Below are 19,864 nucleotides of genomic sequence, written 5' to 3'. Positions count from 1 at the left end.
GGGAAGGTTTTAAAATGCTGGGGGTCAGGAGCGAAGCGCTGCCGACCCCCAGCATTTTAAAACGCTGTTCCGAAGGGGGGGGCGGGAACACCTGCCCCAGCCGCCCCGCTTCGGAACGCTGTTCCGAAGCGGGGAGGGGGAGCGGGGACACCTGCCCCAGCCGCCCCACTTCGGAACGCTGTTCCGAAGCGGGGAGGGGGGGCGGGGACACCTGCCCCAGCCGCCCCACTTCGGAACGCTGTTCCGAAGCGGGGAGGGGGGGCGGGGACACCTGCCCCAGCCGCCCCGCTTCGGAACGCTGTTCCGAAGCGAGGAGGGGGGGCGGGGACACCTTCTGAAGGCGGGCAGGGGGCGAAAGTCTTTGTCCCCCCTGCCTGCCTTCCCAGGGGCTTTTAAATTGCCCCGGACAGCGGAGAAGTCCTCCGCTGTCCCAGGGTTTTTTTAAAATGCTGGGGGTGGGAAGAAAAGCCCTTGTCCCCGGACCTGGTCTGAAGGCGGTTTCCCTAGGAACACATTAATTGATTTTCAATGCATTCCTATGGGAAACCGTGCATCGCAAGACGAAGAGACTTGCGGAACAAATTAATTTCGTCTTGCGAGGCACCACTGTATTATTATTATTATTATTATTATTATTATTATTATTCTTGCAAATGCATTTGAGCTAGTGTCTAATGTGGCTTCTGTTTTTAATGCTGCTACTACTTCTGCTGCTAATAGTTAATATCATCATCATCATCATCATCATCATCTCATGTATAATTATATCACAGTGTGATTGCAAGTACTACTAGCTCTCAGATTTACCATTATACCCCATGTTCAGTTTTCCATCAGTTCCAGACAGCCTCACATGTGAATCTTACTGTTGCAGTTGTACTGCACAATGGGCTCTGCCATCAGTTTTAGACTAGAAACCCTACAATGCAGCTAGGATGTCTTGAATCAAAGCACAAATACCAGTCCCAAGCTATGGCAGAATAAATACAACGCAGTACTTTAAAGATTAGCACATTTATTAATGGCATAAGGATTGTTAGTCTTTGTTGCTCCTGTTGCAACAGATCACAACTGCTGCAGAAAGAAACTTAGTATCATTTCTAGCATTCACCAAGCTGGCGTTGGTGTCAGTACAGAATCCATTGCTGAAAGCTTACGGGAATACATATGTGAATGTTGTTGATTTTACATTTTCTCAAGATCCAGCTTGTCAAAAGCATTTGACGGAGTGACTAGGTTATGGAACGAGTGGCTAGTAGCTGCATGACTGGAGCAGCTGCCAAATATCTGTTGAAACTTTATTTGACTTGAGGCAAAACTCAAATTTGGTGGCAGTGAGAGAGGTTTCTGTGGACCCCTGCTGCAGTTACTGAAGAGCAGCAGACGGGCTCTGCCACCATTTCATGGCAACACTTTCTAAATGTGAGTGTTTGCTTCCTCTTGCTGCTTAATGCACTGAAATATAATAGAGAAAGCCTCTGGCAAGCTGCCTTCTTAAACCATTATGGCATTTTAAAATCAAGAGTTTTACTGTCATCTGCAAACAAAAAGTTCAACAATAATTGCTACCTCAGTAATAATGGTACTTAACATTTATTTTGCATTTCTTGAGTACATAGGGAGCTTCACATGGATACTGCTACAAGAGCAATTTGGTCTCTCTGCTGTGCTGCTACTGGCTACTGCTTAGTTCTCTTTTTTTGTCTTTTAAAGGTTATTCTGAATGGTTTGATTTTGTTGTACTTAAACTATTGTGAGCCACCTTGAGGGTCTATTTTTTAAGGCTGGGATAAAAATAGGCAACCCTTATATTTCAAATGCTGAGGTGGGGGTAAGGCTAGGAGATGTAAATAGTGGGTTGCTTTATAATGACGGTTTGTCGATTGACTCACCCTATGCTGATTTCTTCTTTTCTTCTATTCCCGCTTTTGTATCTTTTGTTCCTCTTTCTCAATTCCTGCTTCATGTGCCATTCCCCTCCCTAAATCGTGTGCCATGCTGATCCCTATGACAGATGTAATTGTGATTTCTCTGTCTGTCAAGGCAAGTCCATGCCCTCTTCTCAGTTGTATCCACATTCATTGTGGATATATTTCCATAGCCCATATTATCTTCATATATTCTGATTATATGAAACTGCCCTACAGACTGAATCAAGGCATTGGTCCATCCAGCCTACTATATGGTGTATTCGGGCTGGCAGGAGCTGTCTAGAGCCTAAGTACTTCTGGGCCCTGGCATTTCAAGTCCTCTGAATTGGGGAACTGTGTGCCTCCAGATGTGGTTTCACTCCAGCTCTCATCTACCCCAGCTAGCAAGGCCAATAGTCAAGGAAGATGGGAGCTTTAGCCCAGAGGTTGGTCAGCCATGCCCTAAAGTATGCTGCATTTCCTCCTGCTACATGGTCTTTCCTTGGTTCCTACACTAATAACAGCTCCAAAAAGGGAACCATGTGTTCCAACTCTTACAGAAGAATCCATGTTGCCTTTTCTCCACTTGCTCCTTATCAGTGTAGTTGTGGACACTGTTATGCTCTCTTCACAACCATTTTTGAGCAAGAAGACAATTGGAGATAACCCATGCTAGTATGCAAATTTACAAAGTGGATCCAGACTTTCTAAGAGAACACTTCATAGTCTTCATCACTTGGATGATTGATGATGGAATATCCGTGGCAGAACAGGAACTTATGCAGCGATCCTATAACTGAGAGTAAACCCCAATGAACACAATGGGACTTCTGAATAGATATGCTTAGGATTGTGTTGCTATATATTTAGTTTTGGAATCTAAGATGCTTTCAACCAGGGGTGGGAAACCTGTGGTCCTTCAGATGGTATTGGAAGCACATCTTCCATCATTCCCAGACAGCCTTCTCAGTAGTCACGGAGTTGTAGTCCAGGTTCTCCACCCCTGTCTTAAGTTCTCACCTTCAGTTTCAAAGTGATTCATTTTAATGTAGGTGTGTTTAGAGCTGCTGCCTTAATTATCTGTTTCATATTATATAGACCTAAGGTTACAATATCTGAATCAGAATAAAACAAAATTGAATCTAATATTATACCTACTCTTATTGTGTGTGTTGAAACTCATACTGATGCACACTGAATTTCGGCTCCCAACCTTGGTAGTTCTGAAGCACTAATACTACTGCAATCTTTTTAGGAAACAAAACCCAAAATGCCTCCAGTGTTTTAATTAAAAGTAATGAAAGACATCAAATAAAAAAATAGCTTCCAAGAACAACTTGCAAGCCACCTTGACAACAACCCCCAATATATAGCACTTGAGCAATTTTGAATTAAACAGCATCGAGCAAGGCAAGTTTCTGCCTGCATAGTACAGTATATAGTGTAAAACAAACCCATACTACTGTAACAGAACTGGAAGTGTCTAGTTAGACTTCTTTTACTTTGCTTCCAAGGAAGAATATGAAAAAGTAGTTTCATCTAATGAACTTCAGTTTGCTTCGCTTGTGCAACGAATCTCCAAGCCTTGCCAAATGGAACTGGGAACATTGGTTGACAAACTGTGATTGCCAGTATGACTGTGTGTATCAAACACACCCACATACACATTCCAGACTCGTCCAGACACATTTAAACTGTGCATATTATGGCCTACAAAGCAGGGGCTGGATCCTGCCTTCATGGCTAGACACTGCCTGATGATCCTCACTAGCTTGCAAAGACCTGTGTAACAAGCATCTGTTCTCTAGAAATACAGGTCCAATAATGCAATACAATTGTGAATCAAACATCAATATATGGTAACATGCAGTCATAATGCAGGCACAAGGTAGCCTCTCCTCACCATCACCTCTGCTAAGTAATAAGTCAGCAGCACTGGTAGCAAGAGCTAATACTGCTCAAGGTCAAAGCCTCTAGGTACTGGTGGATGACAGCTGTGTTAGTCATTTGCCTATATTGATATCTAGACACTACTGTGCAAGCATTGCAGAGGAAAGAAGTGAATGCACCAGATCTATGGCTGGCACATTCTTACTTACAAATCTACGGTGAGACCGTGCTTGGAATACTAATATACCATTCTGATGACCTTGCCTCAAAAAGGATATTGTAGAGCTGGCAAAAAATTCAGAAAAAGGGGAACCCAAATAGTAGAAGTGATAATTGCAATACCTCAAGGACTGCCTCTCCCTATATGAGCTGACCCTGACCCTGTGATTATCATCTGAGGCCATTTGTGTGCCTCCTCCGTGAGAGGTCTGGAGGGCAGCAACACGAGAACGGACCTTTTCTGTGGTGGCTCCCTGTTTGTGGAATGCTTTTTGCAGGGAGGCTCACCTGGCGCCTTCATTACATATATTTAGGTGCCAGGTAAAAACATTCCTCTTCTCCTAGACCTTTGGGTAATTAAACATTCTATGACATTTTAAACTGACGGAGGGGTATTGTTTTTGTTTGTTACTATGTGATGTATTTTTGTGTGTTTTTTTATTGTAAACGGCCCTCTGATCTTCAGTTCAAGGGTGGTATATAAATTTAATAAATAATAAATTTTAAAAATGGAGGAACTCCCAAGTGAGGTAAGGTTAGCATTGGGGCAGGGACTTCATTTAGAGATAAAGTAAGGTGGTGTATAAAACCCTGCAGGAAAGCAAACTCTCAATGCTGATATTTATCTAGATCTTACATTTCATTTCATTCCATTCTAATTTGCCTCTTTTTCTTTATCTCTTCTTTGGCTTTATCTTGGGCAGACAAAGGTCAAAATGTGTGTGTGTGTGTGCGCGCGTGTGTGTGTGTGTATTCCTTACTGGAAGTCTGAAATGATCTTAATCTAAAGGTTGTCACCGAAAACAATTTGCTCAAACTAACAGCTTTGTTGGCACTTCAGACACAAAGCTAGAACTGCTGGGGAGGGGGGAACTCCACAGAAAAAGGAAGCTGGCTAAAAAATATAATACGATAAAGAGACAAATGCTTAGTTAACAGTAAGCGCTTGGAATTGCATCAGTGGCTCATTTAACCAATAACTGCAAACTGCTGCCCATTCTGTGCATTCCTAAGATTTCCATCCCCTGCAAGGTCTCTCATTACCCTTATCTGCTAGTGAATTGTTTGCTGCATTTATTCCATTGAACCCAGCAGAGCTAATGGAATGTAGCAAAATTCTTCACTCCATATACCCATTGCAGGTTTCGATATAACCGTATGGTAAGTTTCAAAAATGAATTGAGAAGTGATTTATGCTTCAATCCTAAACATATTTACCAAAGGGTATACACTATGTGTGCATAAAGGTGAGTTTAAGCAGCCTCAGGGTGAGTTTTCAATTTTATAACAACACATTGCCATGAAATTATTCCAGCCCCTTTTTTTCTCTTGTGGTGCAGCTTGTAATTGTGGTAATTGTGTCCCTCCATGTTCAGGCCTAATTTAAGCTCATACCGGAAAGGATCACTGATCATTGTTCAGTATTATTATTTACTAACAGTTACTTAAACAACACCTTTAAGTATACAACAAATATACAGTGGTACAATAAAACCATCAGGTACAGAACATAAATACAGCAATCAAATAAAGCAGGGAAATACACACATGACCTTGAACTGTGGGGGAAGCAGAGGACCTTCATACAGAGTAAATTAAGCTGACATAAAGTTACACCAGATCCAAACCTTGTTTGCCGGTGGGGCTGCTGCTTCTCTGCCTAAACATGTTGAGGGAAAACAAGCTGTTAAAATAGTGTCTTAAACTGGGTTGCCAAGTCATGTGACCAAGCTGAATGTGTTTAGGATCCAGCCTAAGTCCCCTCTCTCTGGTCCCATTTCTGGAATGTCCCTTTTGGGGACTTAGACCAGCCTTGGCTCATCCAGCTTTAGCTGAGGCAGCTGAGTCAGGATGAACACGTTACACTGGTGTATCTTTGGCTGAGCTGGGGTTGGGGACTTAATGCTGGCTAAACTGCTACATCCTAAGCTGCTCATCCTAGTGGATCTTGCCATAGGTTTGCCCCATAGTGTTTATTTCACCTAATATAGATATTTTGGCAAATAAAGTCCCCTAAAATAATGCATTGTGTCAGTTATTTTCACAACTGTATGAATTTTGTGTATCTCCCCCTAATATAGACATTTATCGCACTGCAAAATTCAGAGAAGAACATTTCAAAGAGTGGCTCAGTTTAGTGTATTGTTTCAGAAAGTGTGAATTAGTTAGGTTCAGCTTTAAATGTGCAATAGATCAAATTTCTCCCCCATTATTGGTGATGGGTCATTCACACATGCAAGCAACCACTTGATATTGTAGTCATCAAGTACTGAACAGGGCTAAGGTGCTGACAAGGCAGCCAGTTACTATAATCATTGTGAAATTTAAAAGATGGGAAGCCACCAGGTCTCTTCATTCACTGACAGATAAAGTAGAAATGAGGTCCTGATACGATTATGGTGTGCCACATCACAGGCTACTGAGTTACCCTTTTGAATCAAGGATCTAGCAGTGTGAGAGCCAGTGTGGTGTAGTGGTTAAGAGCGGTAGTCTCGTAATCTGGGGAACCGGGTTCGCGTCTCCGCTCCTCCACATGCAGCTGCTGGGTGACCTTGGGCTAGTCACATTTCTTTGAAGTCTCTCAGCCCCACTCACCTCACAGAGTGTTTGTTGTGGGGGAGGAAGGGAAAGGAGAATGTTAGCCGCTTTGAGACTCCTTAAAGGGAGTGAAAGGCGGGATATCAAATCCAAACTTCTTCTTCTTCTAGCATGAGTGCAATGCACAGTAGAAGACTGGTGGCTCCTCTTTAAAGTCTAGCATTGAGGTCTGATATGTAACAAGAATTAAAGAAAATGCTTTAAAAAACAAACAAACCACCTGTGTGGTATCTTTCCTCACTTTGAGACCAAAAGAGAGGCAATTTGGCCAGTGAGTAATTGAGAAAAAAATGGATTCAATTGATGGGGAAGAGAGACGAAGCTGCTACTGACCTCACTATATAAAATCTTACCCTGTGCCAAGGCGCTCACATCTTGACCCCCAGCTTCTGAAGGGTTGACAGTGAAAAACACTGCATTATAAAATTTGCAGAGAATGTCTGTGTGGTGGCAGATCCTTTGAACAGTCATTTTTCAATCTGTAACAAGATTTCTATGCCATTTGAAAAATTGGATAACAACATCTACCTCCCCAGGATGCTGAGAAGATTAATGAAGTAATTATTGCTAGAATGAGTTGGTCCCAAACCATAATATTGGTGGCTGGTTCTCATTTACACCAAAGGGAACACGTTAGTTACATGTTCATCGTCCAAGCCATAACTGAATGTGCTAGCTATCCCCAGTGTGCAGGAATATTGAAGGAGTTCTGTTTCTGAAGTTATGCTAACCAAACCCACAACTAGAAACTAGCTCCTTCTATTACTACAAAGAAAAAGAAAGACTTAGATATGGCCGGTGCTATTTTTGTAGAAAAAGAGGTGCTGGAACTCACCCTGAACATTCACCTTGTTCTTTTATAATGGCAATGGTGCCCACCTGAGAGGTGCTGGAACTGAATTCCAGTGAGTTACAGCTGAAAATAAGCCCTGGATATGGCAGAAGTCCTGCCCACCAATAGCTCCTCAGACTTGTTTTGGACAGCCTGTGTATGCAAAGGAGACTCCTCTACCTTACCAAATGACTGCTAAGCCAACCTCTTCTCCTTTCGTTGACCCTAAGGGAGGAGAAAACCCTTCTCTCTGGTAGTGGGTGCAGCAATATAGGTTATGAGATGCCTCTTGTTCCTCTTTCTTTTGAAACAAAAGCAAGCATGACTCTATTGGTAAAGCAGAAAGGAGGCAGTGTTATAGGCTCACAAAGAAGTGTGTTTAAATTGCTGTCTCAATTGATTAGTTGTTGGAAGCTGCCTTTGGCAACTCTAATTGAGGCAAAATGGTGGGACAGAAACATTTTTAATGACAATAAACCGTACTTCTATTTGAAAAATTAGATGTATTAAACCACTTACAATGTGGGCATCTGGTTCCCAGGTTCAACAATTGGAGCATTTGCCTGTTCTAAATAGGGCTGCACTCACCCTGAAGAAACAGGTACAGTGGTACCTCGGGTTACAAACACCTCAGGTTACAAACACTTTGGGTTACAGACTCCGCTAACCTAGAAGTAGTACCTTGGGTTAAGAACTTTACCTCAGGATGAGAACAGAATTCACACGCTGGTGGCGTGGCGGCAGTGGGAGGCCCCATTAGCTAAAGTGGTACCTCAGGTTAAGAACAGTTTCTGGTTAAGAACGGACCTCTGGAATGAATTAAGTTTGTTATCAGAGGTACCACTGTACACAGTTTGGGAATGTTCTTGGATCCATCTTTGTCCATGGAGACCCAGTTGGTCTCTGTGGTGAAGAGTGCCTATCATCAGCTTTGGCTGGTGGGTGAACTGTGCTGTGTTTTGGACAGGGGTAATTTGGCTACAATAACACATGTTTAAGATCATTGCAATGTGCTCTAAGTTGGGCTTCCCTGACAGCTGATCCAGAGGCTGCAGCTGGTGCAAAATGCTGTGGCCTAGGTGGTGAGTGGTGTTTCGTATTGGGCGCATATCACTCTAGCTAAGGGATCTGTCCTGGCTGTCTATTAACCATTGAACTGGCTTTAAGTCCCTGTTACAAAGCTTTAAACAACTCTGGGTACCAAAAAAGTCATCTTTCCCTCCTTTGTCAGTTAAGGACATTAAGAGGTATAGTTTTGCCACAGCCTGGTGAATAACAACATGTAATAGCATGGAGCTAGGCTTTCTCACTGGTGACACAAGTATGGTGGAATGCTCTCCCTGCTGAAATGCAATGGGTCCCATCAATATTGGCATTCCTTTTGCTCTTGAAAACATACCTGTTTAGACAAGCATTCCCATGGTGTTCTAACTTGAACCTCCTGTTTAATTGTTTTAACTTTTATTCTGTTTTAATTACCTTGTTTATGGGTGTTACATTGTTTTGATGAAATTGTGTTACATTGTTTTGATGAAATTGTTGTACTATGTAGCTTTCTTTTTACAATTGGTTTCATCCTTGTCATTTTGCTTTGGGCTTTTTTGTTTGTGAAACACCTTGGCATTTGTTCTCGAAATGAAAGGCAGTATATAATGTATTTTAATGCTGCTGCTGGTGGTGGTGGTATGTGAGAGATTCACAACACTTTCTTTAGTTTAGAAATGTGCCCATGGACCCAAATGGTTGGCAAACCCTACCTAACTTTACCATGCCTGAGATATTTTCTCCTTCTGCAGCCATTCATCCTGTGACCTTCTCCAGATACAAAAGTTTTGCCACAATTCATCTTCTTTCAAAGAAGGGTGAGACCTAGAATTCAGGGAGGCAGAATGGAGAAAACAGATTCCTGAGTAATGACCTCTCTAGAATTATATTTCCTTTCTTTTTAAGTGATTCATGCAAATAACAATTGCTTTGTTATTTCATCATTACAGGCATACTTGTTTTGTTGCTGCTGGTAGGGTATTGTGTGTGTGGGGGGGGGAGACATAAAAAGCCCCAGGTTCCATTGCTTTCATTGTGTTAAGTTCAATCGCAAAGAAAATTTATGACAGTCAAAAGCATTCAGAATGTGCACACATCTCTATTCCCAGTGTTGCTCCACACCAAGACTTTAGGATCTTCTCCAGATAGAATATGGGTAAACAAAGTCCACAAATGTCCCTGAAATTCAGTAGTGAGAGAATTATGGTAAATGTTCCCAGAGCCAAACCAGGGCTGCCTGGAGAAAATATCAAGCAGTGGACCCTTATTAACCTTCTCCAGCCCCTCCTTCACCTGGCATAATACTTGAACTGCCCTGGGCCTATGGAGGCTGCCACTGAAGTGATGTGGGGCATACAGAAAAGGGGGAGCCTGAAGTAGCTGAAAAGAACTTACTTTAAGACTAAGGATTCACCTCTAGTTGTTAAAGGCACAAGGGGACTGAGCAGTTAGTCTGGACTACTAAAGTCCTGGCTTATAAAGCTGTGTCAAGCAGGATTGACCCTTAGCATAGATGTAGGGCTTTCCCCCAGGCAGCTTCTGGGGAAGGGGTTTCTGCAGTCTTCCTCTTCTTCTTTCTCCCCCTTCCTCCCTTTTGCTCACTTGTGTTCTCATTCATTTTCATTCATTTGTTGGTTGGTTCATTCATTTCATTATGGTCCCATGGTTGCAGCTGGTCCCTGCCCTGTCCACTGGACTAACAAAGCAGAAGGCCTTGTATGTGAGACTTCCTACTAACCTGCTTCTCAGCCCTGGCTCCTGGTTGGGTAGATCATAAAAGGGCAAGTGTGTTGGACTTCACAGCAGGCTAGGAAAGCCGTGGCAGCTCTTTGCACTCCCATTCATGAGGGGTGGTTTTTTTTTTGTTTTGCCTTAATTTTGCTGCTGTCCGTGAGGGAGTGTGTAGAGCTCCTCAGCTCTTTCCACCTGGTAGCCACCATATTATTTATCTACCATACCCCAGACATAGCAATTCCAAGCTCTGCACAATAGTAGGAAGAAATGTCAGATACAATAAAACATAACCTCCTTCAGCATCTGCTACTTTTTAGTGGGATGAGGGAACTGTGTTTTTCCCTCCACAATCTTCCCAAATGACACTGAGGAATGGAGGTGGGCGTAGCAACTGCCAGCCAGCTGTTCTACTGTCACCACTGCAGTAGGATAAGCCCCACTATTCTGAAGGACAAGCATGGAAGTCCCCAATGGAAGTCCCATTTATATCTCTGTAGATTCACCTTGGAACAGTTGACCACCTACCATGAACAGCTTTATCTTTTCTGGATTTACTTTCAGTTTGTTCACCCTCACCCAGTCATTTTCCAACATCAGGCAGTCATTCAAGGATGATCCAGCATGGTCACAATTACAAATCCAGGCAGAATTAAAATTCCAAGCTCAGCACAGTGTTATCCCAGTTGCCATAGCAATTGCAGGAAATATATTTTTTGGCCAATGGTTATTTCTTTGTGCTAATGAAATGACCATTTTTCTTCAGTGAATTGAATCACAACTAATTGAGTAGTAATCAGTGCAAGCCCCCGAAGTTCAGATAAATATTGTCTTCCTAATGCTTTGTAGAATTGCAGAATCCATTAACTATCTTCAAATGAGATTTTTTTTAATTAGTTGAATCTTAGCAAACTATTACAGGCAGCATTAACACTATCTTGCCAAACTTTTCCATTTGTTTAGTGCTGGGTGAGGAAAATTTATTTTCAATTAATGGAAGGGCTGATAGTGTTTGCAGTTTGTTTTCCACTCTAAAAATAAATATACAGTACTAATGATGAGTGAACATCATCGTCCCTTTTTTTAGAAGCGCAATTCATAATTTTCTTCCCCAGATGTTTTGGGGGAGGCAATGGATGACTTCACAGATGTCAGCTGCACATCCCTCTCCTTCTTCTTCTCTCTCTCTCTCCCTCTCCCTCCCACTTGCCATGTATTTCTATTCCACGAAAATCTCTGTAATCTTTCAAGGGAACGTCCTTCCTTCTGCCTGCAAATGGAACAAATGTACACATAGTTCTTGCATTTCATCCATTCTCCCAGTCCTCCACAGTCAGTTTAGCATTAGTAGCATCCAGGTCATGAAACTGATATTGATCACCAGCTCCTCCTGCTGTGCATGACTGCAATAACAGAAGCATTAGACGATGCTTGCATATCACTATTATCCATTGATTTTTTTTTGTTATATTTATATTCTGACTTTCCTTCAGTGAGCTCAATGCAATGCATATGGTGTCCCCACTTTGCCCTCACGACAACTTGATAAGGTAGACTAGGTCAAGAGATAACGGCACTCCCAAGATCACACAGCAAACTTAAAGTGGCTAGGTGGGGATTTGTCGCCACCCAGACTTGATCTGGCATTTTAAGCACCATCCTATGTTGGGCCTCACTGCATCTAATTTAATTCCAGAACTGAGATATCTATTGTAGAAAACTCACTTTTGTCCTTCTTGTGGAAGCAAATAAATGACAGAAGCTTTCTGTTTTCAAAAGCCCACACCTTCTGAGAGGTAAATAGCACATCAGTTCAGACCGAAGAAAGACCATGCAGATCACAATTGCCTCATTATCTTGTCATTGAAAATATACTTCTGCTGTTACTCCCATTTGTGTAGTTTGTGTTGCTTTTCCTTTGCTGCTGGGAGAGGAAGGCATAAATCCAACCATGGACATATATATATCGACAAGAGAGGCATTTCAGATTGTTTGTGTGGGGGTGGGGCAGGGGGGAGGATTGTCAAACAATCTCTTCATAGAACCAGTGTGTGGGTTTGAGATGTAGGCGGTCTCTTGGAGCAATTGGTGGGTGGAGTACAATTGCTAAATAAAAGGGTGGCCTTAACTGGAAGGGGTGGGATGGCACAGGAGGCAACTGCCAATACCATCTCTGCAGTCCTCCAGATTTGAGGCATGAAACTTTGTGGTGCTCCAGTGAGCAATTCTAATGTAGACAATCTATTAGGGATCATCTCCTCCCTCCCTCCCACTTCTATGCCAGTTTACTGCGCACATATATTTTCAGCACAGGGGACTATTCAAAAAAATTTCCCTCTAGCTGGTCGTCCAAAGCGATGCATTTCAGAATTCTCCTCCTCAATCTGATATCTCCTTCTGGGTATGGATACAGTATGGACCTTTGCATAGTGGTAGAATATAATTTTGACATCACAAGCAATCAAATACTCACTGAACTTAGCATGTGCAGACTGCCTCAGCTCCTTTGCCTACTTTAATGGCTAGGATGTCACTGCAAGAGATCCACTTGTTTAGAACACAGTCTTGTTGCTAGATCAGAGCCCACTCCTAGTCCTGAAAAAAATTAGGAGAATGGCAGATACATGAATGAAAGATACAGGAAGAAGGACAGTGTAGTGTTGGAGCAACAGCACCGGGCTGGAGAGGGGGTGGAAGCCAGGAGTAGTTGCATAAGCTCCAGCACAAGCTCCAGCCTGCTACTTTTCCTTATTTCAGTTTGCATTTAACTTACCGGTATTTGACTTTTTTAAACCTGCCCTATCCCAGAATGCTCACATAAGGAAATAACACTTACAAGCAATTTATTCAAATATCGTATAAGGTATGAAAAAATAATGATACCCAACCCAGAGATTTGCTAGTTAGTTCAACAGAAAGTTGCGTGTATTACGTGCATTGGCAGGCAGAGTGGAGAAGACAAAGGGATATATGAAGCCCTCACTTGCTGGCTCCATTTCCCCTCCCTTGTCAGAGCCCCTCATGGTAGCAATCAGTTGCAAGGCAGGACACAATGAAGGATCTAGAACAGGTAGGAGGAGTCTCAGGGTTTGGGACTGAATGTGCCCCTCCAGATTTCTGTATCTGATAGTCCCCAAGCCACACACCTCACTGGCTCTGCTCCATAATAATAAGAATAATTTTATTATTTATATCCCTCCCATCTGGCTGGGTTTCCCCTGCCACTCTAGGCAGCTTACAACATATATAAAAATATAGTAAAACATCAAACATTACCTTCCTCAAGTGCTTTTGCCTAGCTAGACTGTATCCTTGCACTGTGATAATGCCTTTTGCTGGGCTGGATGATGGATGGGGAGATGTGTGCATACCCCCCCTTTGACTTTTGTGGGGCTAGAATGTAGCCTGCTGTGCACAGGTGCTAGGCTCACTTTTGGCTCTGGGCTTACCTACCACTGCAATACAGCCCCCAGAAAATTCCTCACAAGGGAATGCAACCCTTAGGCTGAAATAGGTCCCCACCCCAGAGTTGGAATTATTTCTTTGACATTGCCCTTCTCTTCTCAATTAATCAACACACAGAAAGGCTTTTCCTAAGGTTGTCATAGCTTCAATCTACTACTCCATCTATGAAAGTTGTGCCTACTTATGTAATCAAGCCCCATTGCCTTCCATGGGATTTAGTCTCATATAGGCATGTGCAGTCTAGCACCCAGTATACCTAGGTGCTGCTGTGGCGGAAAGGTAAACTGGCACTCATTGAGCCAGAATTGGAAGGCTGTCTGTGGACAAATGCCAGCTCTCTCAGCCTAAAGTTAGATGAGTTCCACACCCCATAGTTGCCTTTGACTGGATGTAATCGTCCAGGGGGTCATTTATACCTGATCATTGTGCAAATGATGGATTTCAGACTTTGGGATGGGGTTTAGAATTATGCAAAGAACGATAGCAGCCTTAGCTTATTCTGATCAACACTACCACCAGTTGTAATGGACTGCAGGGTTCCTGTTTCATCTGGTAGGCATTCCACTGACTGCTGTCCCCATTTTAAAATTAATTAAGAAACATTTTTAAGTCAATGAGGACAGAAGTGGTGCCAGAACCAATCCAGCTGCCCCCTTGCAGGCGTCACACTGAATGTTCAGTGAGGGGGTGGGGCCAGTGGCACATGAAACATCGGAAGCAAGGCTAGTGGTAGGGTGGTCACATGCCCTAATAAGCAGGGGACTGTGTTCTGTTTGAAGGGCTGTTGGTCTTCTATTTGAATGAGCCTTCTATTTGAAGAGAAGTCCTGTTTAAGTCCAGTTGAACAATAAAGAACCATCAGAAGGGAGAACAGGGTTCTTGAGGATGTCCATCAACGCTCTGGATAGCAGACTGAGCAGGCAAACTAATAATAATAATAATAATAATAATAATAATAATAATAATAATAATAATAGGTTTCCCCAGTCACTCTGGGCGGCTCCCAACAGAATATTAAAAACACAATAAAACACCAAACAATAAAAACTTCTCCAAACAGGGTTGCCTTCAAATGTCTCCTAAAAGTCAGATAGTTGTTTATTTCCTTGACATCTGATGGTGCCGCTACCAAAAAGGCCCTTTGCCTGGTTCCCTGTAACCTCACTACTTGCAGCGAGGGAACCACCAGGAGGCCCTCAGAGCTGGCTGAATGGTGGGGGTGGAGACACTTCTTCAGGTATACTGGGCCGAGGCCATCTAGGGCTTTAAAGGGCAGCACCAATACTTTGAATTATACTGGGAGCCAATGCAGGTTTTTCAGGACCAGTGTTATATGGTCTTGATGGCCACTCCCAGTCCTGGTCTAGCTGCCACATTCTGGATTAATTGTAGTTTCTGGGTCACCTTCAAAGGTAGCGCCACATAGAGCACATTGCAGTAGTCCAAGCGGGAGAAAACTAGAGCATGCACTACTCTGGCAAGACAGTCTGTGGGCAGGTAGGGTCTCAGCTGGTCACAGGATTTCGTACTATGTATTGCATTTCTAATAGTAATTATTTCTAAATTAGCATTTTAGTGCAATGCAAGTCCGTGTCCATTTTTGCCATCTGGAGTGCCTGTGGGATTTGGATGTACACATACCCTTGATGTACCCAGGTATCCCAAATTCAGCAGTCAATGCCTTTTCTTCTTTTTGGGAATGCAACAGATCAGTCTCATTTCTTCCTCCTTCCTGCCTACCTACCTGGATAGACTGCTATAGACCATTTCTTACGGTCCCAGCTGCTAAAGAACCCTGTACAAACTCCATAATAACAAAGCCACTGATTATTTAGGAAATTCGGTTCCAGAATGACTCTGTTTTAACATTTGTTTGCTCCAGTCTGCCTGTATGCAGCTGCTCCCATATCATGCTATCCAAGGACACAATCATAACACAGGAACACATCATAGGTAGCAGCTTTCCGTGTGTGGTGGTAGATGGGGGATTTTTCTTGTGGCTTCTGACAGCCTACGTGCCTTGTAAATTAATGGAAGAGTTGAGCCCCAGGGCACCCAGTCTGGTACCATTCAGCAGCACTAAATTCACTTTGAAGGGGAGGGAAAAAAAAAAAAACCTCTCTTCATAATTCTTCAGCTTTCCAACCTCTATGATTCACATTAGCATTTCCTTAAGGTAACATTAAATTGCAGGGCCTTAGAATGTCTGCCAACAAAGGAGTTGGTTGCCCTGCCTTCCTTGACAGGCATTTAGGGTTCTCCATCCAATCAGATTTCAGCATCAGGGCTGCCAAAAGAGACACTTGAAATCATCTCCATGGCAACTTCAGAGAGTGCAAAGGAGTAGCTAAATATTAAGGGGCGGGGGCAGGCGTCTCAGAGTTTGAAATAAACAAACTAATGTAGTGATATATTCTAGGAGAATGGATTTATGGGTTATGACATTCCTAAAATATCTTTATTTAATAATGAAAACTTCATTATCCAGCCCTGTGCTCAAGTGTTGCTATGGGTCTTCGGTAAATCCCCTGGAAGATCTTTCATCTTGACAGAAGTTCTAAATTACAGCATTAGTACTCAAACTGAGAAGAAGTTACAGCCTATTTTGCTTGTCCAGGGAAATGAGACGCACGTAGCTACCGAGTTAGTTATTGAAATCTAATGACTAGGAATATTAAAAAAGGAGAATTAAAAAAAAATCCCTCACTGGAAGTGCTGGGGGATAAATTAAGCGATAAACCTTGAATGTTTACTGGAGTTTCATTATTTTATGAAAAAGTAATTCGTCTTTATTACAGTTGAGGCTATTATGTTGCACATCATTAAGGAAGCAAAGAAGGGTGCCCCTAAAGCTAATTTTCAAACCAACTATCAGAACAAATTATGTGTTATATATTTATGGTATAACTTTATCCTTCCTTCCTCATTTTAGTTGTAGATTCCCTCTAAGCATATTTATTAAAGCATCTTGTTCCACTGTGAGATAAGTAGAAGCTATCTCTTACTGATGGACCAACTGATTAACCAGTCTTGGCTGATGGTCATGACTCAGCCTTAAGTTCTATTTATATTTTTATGATGTCAGGTGATTGACTCGTGAACAGGTTTGCCCACCTGTAAAAAAAGAGTGGCCTGTGGAGGGTGGATCAGTTCTTCACCCCAATCTAGGGTAAGGAAGTTGGCCATTTGATCATCTTTTAGCCCATAAATTATCCGTCCTAACTGATGGGCTAATACATAATTGCCATATCACTTCATCGCCACATAACCATAACAATTTTGCTGTGTTTGTTGAAGCCTATTATAATGCAGTAGCTAAGAATGTGAAATGTGATTTGCAAATTCCACAGCAGCCTTGAATTCATAAGATGATCTCAAGTAAGCAACTATACCCTCTGCCTAAGCCAGGCTTTCTCAACCTCGACCCTCCAGATGTTTGAGACTACAATTCCCAGCACCCCTCACCACCGGTCCTGCTAGCTAAGGATCATGGGAGTTGTAGGCCAAAAACATCTGGAGGGCCAAAATTCAGGAAGCCTGGCCTAAGCTCCTTGTTTGAATTTGGAAAAAAATTAGTGCGCTACCTTACAGGAATGTTGTAATGAGACAAAGAATATGGAATACTTTTAACACTGCCAGAGTATTATATAAACACTATTACCATCATAAGCTGTATAAATCATTTCAAATGCTTCACTTATAGAATTTCTAGGATGTGGGGGATGAAGAGAGGAGCAATTGGGAGAAACCTCAACCAGAAAGGTCTACCTGTTCACCCGGGTCAGTTAGAATGTGTGTTTTGTATCTCAGAAAAACTCCAGTGGCTCTGAGGCAGAAGATAATTTAATCAAGGTCATTAATTAGTTTCAGCTCATTTAAAGAAAGGGATGACATTATCCTAGAGCTGGAAAAAATACCTCAGCTAGTGGTGTGTGACAATTGGATTTTAAAACAATTTTCTCCTGCTGTGTGATTCTTCCTGCTGAGTTCATTTTTTACCAGGTATTCTTCTGGCCAGGTGAGAACATCTCGTGAGAAAGGAGCAGTAGACAAGTTTCTTGATACCATTTTCCAGGGTCAGCAGGAACTGGCTGGAACTAAGTTCCGGCATCTCTCAGGTGGGTGCCATTACTATTATAAGAGAACAAGGGAGGCATTCGTAGTCAATTCTGGTTCCTCTTTTTCTAGAAAAATAGTGTCAGGACTATCATTCATTGCAATAAAAATAAAGGGAACCAATAAGCATGTGCAGAGGTTTTTTATAATTGATCTTTTGGTATGGCAGCACCTACACTTTCAAACTCCCTGTTTGTTGGCACATTTGCTGTACTGTTTTTGGTGCCTGCTTGAAACATTTTTGCTTAGGCAAGCCTATCCAGCGGGTGGTGCTGGGAAGTGGGTGGCGCTGTGGGTTAAACCACAGAGCCTAGGGCTTGGCGATCAGAAGGTTGGCGGTTTGAATCCTCGCAACAGGGTGAGCTCCTGTTGCTTGGTCCCTGCTCCTGCCAACCTAGCAGTTCAAAAGCTAGGTTGTTGGTTGTCCATTTGTTGGATGTCAAACTCAGCCAAGAGCATAAGGTCAAACAGATTCCTCACTGGCCTTGCAGACTGGCCTTGCAGTCAACTTCATTGTCCAGAAAGTGGGAGAAGCAACAAGAGGAACAGCCATTTTAGATCTGGTCCTAACTAATGTTGATGACCTGGTTAGTGGGGTAGAAGTGGAAGGATCATTAGGCGCGAGTGATCATGCTCTTCTGAAGTTTACTATACAGCGGAAAGGAGCAGCCAAGCATACTAGGACTCAATTTCTTGACTTTAAGATAGCCGACTTCATAAAACTTAGGGAAGTGCTGGGTGAGATCCCATGGACAGTAATACTAAAAAGAAAGGGAGTTCATGATGGCTGGGAGTTTGTTAAGAGGGAGATAGTAAAAGCACAACTTCAGGCAATACCAATGAGACGGAAACATGGAAGGTGCCTAAAGAAGCCAGGGTGGCTATCTAAAGAACTTTTAACTGAGTTAAGATTAAAAAAGGATGTGTACAAAAAATGGAAAAGGGGGGAAACCACCAACGAGGAATTCAAACAAATAGCCAGCACATGTAGACACAAAGTCAGAAAAGCTAAAGCACAGAATGAACTCAGGCTTGCTAGAGAGGTTAAAAGCAACAAAAAAGGCTTTTATGGGTATGTCCATAGCAAAAGGAAGAACAAAGAAACAGTGGGGTCACTCAGAGGAGAAGATGGTGAAATGCAAACAGGGGACACAGAAAGGGATGAACTCCTCAATGCCTTCTTTGCCTCAGTCTTCTCCAATAAAGAAAACAATGCCCGATCTGAAGAATTTGGAGCAAATGATTCAGCAGAGGAAACACAGCCCAGAATAACTAAGGAGACAGTACAAGAATACTTGGCTAGTTTAGATGTATTCAAGTCTCCAGGGCCAGATGAACTGCATCCAAGAGTATTAAAAGAACTGGCAGATGTGATCTCAGAACCACTGGCAGTCATCTTTGAGGATTCCTGGAGAACAGGCGAAGTCCTGGCAGACTGGAGGAGGGCAAATGTTGTCCCTATTTTCAAAAAGGGGAAAAGAGAGGACCCAAATAATTATCGCCCAGTCAGTCTGACATCAATACCAGGGAAGATTCTGGAGCAGATCATTAAGCAAACAGTCTGTGAGCACCTAGAAAGGAATGCTGTGATCACCAATAGTCAGCATGGATTTCTGAAAAATAAGTCATGTCAGACTAACCTGATCTCGTTTTTTGACAGAATTACAAGCCTGGTAGATGAAGGGAACGCAGTGGATGTAGCCTACCTTGATTTCAGCAAGGCATTCGACAAGGTGCCCCATGATATTCTTGTAAAGAAGCTGGTAAAATGTGGTCTTGACTATGCTACCACTCAGTGGATTTGTAACTGGCTGATTGACCGAACCCAAAGGGTGCTCATCAATGGTTCCTCTTCATCCTGGAGAAGAGTGACTAGTGGGGTGCCACAGGGTTCTGTCTTGGGCCCGGTCTTATTCAACATCTTTATCAACGACTTGGATGATGGACTCAAGGGCATCCTGATCAAATTTGCAGATGACACCAAACTGGGAGGGGTGGCTAACACCCCAGAGGACAGGATCACACTTCAAAACGACCTTGACAGATTAGAGAACTGGGC

At 42.7% G+C, this 19,864-nt stretch overlaps 1 long non-coding RNA gene across 2 annotated transcripts in view; it reads right to left on the bottom strand.

The window, feature by feature from the left end:
- Nucleotides 1–9,427: 9,427 nt before the first annotated feature.
- The window catches only part of LOC309535370, a 31,476-nt gene continuing 21,039 nt past the window's right edge, over nt 9,428–19,864 (bottom strand). For both annotated transcript variants that reach the window (XR_014221224.1, XR_014221225.1), the window contains 2 exons: nt 12,698–12,819; nt 9,428–11,494 (listed from right to left, as the gene is read on the bottom strand). This is a non-coding gene — a long non-coding RNA (uncharacterized lncRNA). The remainder of the gene's footprint in view (nt 11,495–12,697; nt 12,820–19,864) is intronic.

Source organism: Podarcis vaucheri, assembly GCF_965113315.1.
Source record: "Podarcis vaucheri genome assembly, chromosome: 6".
NCBI lineage: Eukaryota > Metazoa > Chordata > Lepidosauria > Squamata > Lacertidae > Podarcis > Podarcis vaucheri.
Note: the sequence above shows the minus strand (reverse complement) of the source record. Positions and strands in the feature narration are given on the sequence as shown.